The following is a 4029-nucleotide window of genomic DNA, read 5'->3' on the forward strand; positions in this document are numbered from 1 at the left end:
ATAATAATAATAATAATAATAATAACAACAACAACAACAACAACAACAACAACAACAACAACAACAACAACAACAACAACAACAACAATAACAATAACAATAACAATAATAATAATAATAATGATGATGATGATGATGATGATGATGATGATGATGATGATGATGATGATGATGATGATGATGATTCATTCTTTTATTGACCACAAAGACTAATATAAATCAAAACATTAAAGGAACACAAGACGATATACAAAGGGTTCTGCAAAAAAAATAATAAAACATTCGTATAACAATAAAATAAAGTAACAAGTAAAAAAAACTCCCAATAGGGGGAGGCACTTTAAAGCGTGGAAAAACCCATAAAAGCCACGGGTGCCTGATCAACAGGGCCAGAGCCCTTCTCTTTTTATACTTTTTTTCCCAGGTGTATTCTCAGAATTGGTCCATCCATACTGGCCATTTTAAGATCCAATAAGATCGAAATCACGTGACTGGTGGTCTCGAAGCTAATGTGGAAGGAGTTATCTCCTGCTTGCAATAAATATTGAGTGCGGAAAGTGCATTGAATAAACCAGTTGGAGGAGATGTCTTCCTGGGATTAAAACAGCAATATCGTCGTCTCTTAGAGAACACCCACGTTAAAATGGCGATAAACACTACCTTTTAGTTGATATACGGCTTCTATCTCGAACAGAGATTTTCTAACGGACTAGTTTCATAGTTCCGCTAGGAGAGAAAAGCAATGTCGATGATCAGTCCCAGAGCCTCTAAGACTAGCTGGAGGAGGGAGAGAGAGGAAGAAGAAGTTATTCTCATACCGAAAACCTGACCCAGTGTTTAACATAGAGAAGATTCAGTTACGAGTATATGCACTAAAGGGATCAGGCGGTGATATTGATTTGGGCAGCGGTTCTTCTCATGTGCTTGCAACAGTTTTCGGTTCCTAAACTATACTCACAAGTCCTTCGTCAACCCGAGTCTATTCTACAAGACACTTTGCTCATGGTACCACATAGTGGTGTTGAATCTCAGACCATCACATCCTTCTCTCAAACAGTGCATATCTAGGACTACATTATCTAATCTGCCCTTCACTTTCTAAGATAGTAGGATGCAATATGAAGGTGATGTAGTTACCATTTCTAGTAGGTCGGTCGACGATGTAGGTGCCAGAGTGAAAAATTGTTTTACTAGCAAGAGAGACTTGTAAGTGCATTAAAAAAACCCTGTGGTTATGTATCTACATTGGTAAAAATAATGATTAATCTACATTTTTACAAATATAGTAAATTAATGCTTTGGTTTAAAGTTTTCAACTGTTGAGACTTTACTTAATTTAAAATTTCAACAACTGTGACAGCAACAGAAAAGACCACAGGGGACTAAAGGCAAATAGCGAGAAAGAGAAAGAGAAAAGTAAAGGGCGAGAAGAGAGAGAGAGAGTGAGAGAGAGAGAGAAAGAGAGAGAGAGAGAGAGAGAAGAAAGAGAGAGTCGGGCAGATGTAAGAAGAAAGAAAAAATTAGGATGAGAAAACGTTAAAAGGCGGGGAGTTATGTAAACAGGAAGGGAAGGTAGATTTGGTTAGGTAATACTTTAGGTATCTGTAAACAGGATAAGGATTAAGGAGAGGAGAAGGATTAAGGAGAGTGAGAGATGAGGGTCAAAGAATGAGTGAATAAGAGCTAGGTGTAAAGAAAGGAAGGAGAATAACTAATACGGTACCGGATCACTTATCCGGCTTCCAGAAATCCGGAAATACTGTGCAATACTGCAGCCTGTATTGAGTAAACAGACCGTGATTTTGAAGTTGGTTAATTTGCATAAGGTGTATAAAAAGTAGTTATTTTCTTTCTTTTAAGCGGGTTGATAACGATTAAACCCACTTACAAGTGTGTTAGAAGTGTGTTAATTTTTATCTGTATTTGTTAAATAGAATCAAGTTCTTTACTTTTCTTAGCTTAATTTTCATCCTACAAACATAAAACTGTATACATGGTACAGTATTGATTTAAAATTTAAGAATTTTAGGTGAACTGATAAATATCTAACAGACCCTGCTCCAGAAGTGTATTAATTTGAATCTGTTAAACATGTTTTTTGCTCATTACTTTTCATAGTTTGTTTCATATTTTAAGTATATATTTGGTCTGTCTTCAGAAAACCGGAGAATCCAAAAATCTGGGACACTTTAATTGACCCCGTACTGTTATAGGAAAAAAAGAACATCGTGGTTTCGTGAAAAATTGCATTATATAAGTTCACAGAGAGAAGAACCGATAAGAAGTTGCTGGTTTGCGTAACAGACGATAAAAGAGGAGGAAGAAAACATTAGAGTGGGTAATTTTAAGTAAAAAGAGATAAAGAAAAAAACTAGGAAAGAGATAAGGGAGAAAGTGATATAATAGAGAGTGAGTGTGTAATTGATTGATTTATAAGACAGACAGATAGACAGATAGCTAGCAAGCTCGACAGATAAGGAAGTAAACAGGGACATCGATGTAAAAATGTAGAGAAAGGAAGTTAAGGGAAAAGGGCAGAGCGTGTAAGAAAAGAAGAATAACCAAAGAGTCAAGCGAAATGATTGATGAATAGACTTGAGACCAACTTTTGTAACAATAATACTTGGAAAAAGAGAAAGAGGGCACAGCTGGAAAAGATAGGAAATGAAAGGAGCGGTTAAAATAACGATTTCTGAACTGAAATGGGCCAATATGAATTGTTTTTAACAACTATAGATATTTTGTAAACATTTAAAAGTGTTTTGCTACACAGTGTTTTATTTAACGAGATAGCTTTCCATCGTTTTCGTGGTCTTGTCTTTGTATACTAGCGACATGAATCACGCCATGGAGAGAGAGAGCGAGAGACAGACAGACAGAAACACAGAGAAGGAGAAAGAGAGAAAGACACAAACAGACAAAGACAATGACAGACAGACGGACAGAGACAAAGACAGAGAGGGATAATGCGAAGGAAACTGAATGGGATATACGAATGAGAAAGATAATTAGATGCTACAGTCGTTATATGTAATAAGGAAAGAGAAAGAGAAGATAGGAAAAAACTTAGCAGAAATAGAGTTATGAGTCAGGATAATGAAAGAGAGAGAGAGAAAGAGAGAGAGAGAGAGAGAGAGAGAGGTGGGGAATATGTGAGTGATTGAGAGGTTAGAGAGTAAGAAGTATGAAAAAAATGAATGTGTACTGGCAATGTTTTAATGTTGAGAGGAAACGAGAGTAGGAACACACACATGCATAGAAAGTGGTCTCACGTGAGAGTTGTAGAGACTAAGGTCAAATCTGATCAAGGTGAACTAACATCACTTGCATTCCAGTTGTGATAATGCTCAAGGTGCGTAAGCCAGCATTGGCCTGCGTGTCCTTTCTCAAACCAGTAGGGTATGATTTGAATGAAATTTGGGTTCTGTTTCTAGCAACTCGAGTGACCACGCAGAAGCTCTACTATGGGTCCGTATGTGCAGTCACGTGTTGTATGTAATCAAGAAGATAAGCCCATACGTAACCGTGAGGTCAGCCTGGCTTAGTAACAAAGACACCCGCGTGAAGAATATATACGATTTGGTGAAACAAACAGGATAAACAGAACTCAATACATGAGAATACATATTCTTTAATCAGCAATAAGTTACAAAAGTGACTGAAGGACCGCGAGTTCAGAAGTACCATGTCCGAAAGTTACTGGTTCCTGAGTCACTTGTGTATAATTTTCTATCGATTGTGGCTATGCGGTAAGAAGTTTGCTTCCCAACCACACGGTTCCGGGTTCAGTCCCACTGCGTGGAACTTTGGGCAAGAATCTTCTACTATAGCCTCTGGCCGACCAAAGCCTTGTGAATGGATTTGGTAAACAGAAACTGAAAGAAGCTCGTCGTATGTGTGAGTATGTGTGTGTGTGTGTGTGTGTGTGTGTGTGTGTATGTCTTTGTCCCCCACTACCGCTTGTCAACCAGTGTTGGTGTGTTTACGACCCCGTAACTTGGCGGTTCGGGAAAAACACACTGATAGAAT

The sequence above is a fragment of the Octopus bimaculoides genome, chromosome 7 (assembly GCF_001194135.2).
Source record: "Octopus bimaculoides isolate UCB-OBI-ISO-001 chromosome 7, ASM119413v2, whole genome shotgun sequence".
NCBI classification, from domain to species: Eukaryota; Metazoa; Mollusca; class Cephalopoda; order Octopoda; family Octopodidae; genus Octopus; species Octopus bimaculoides.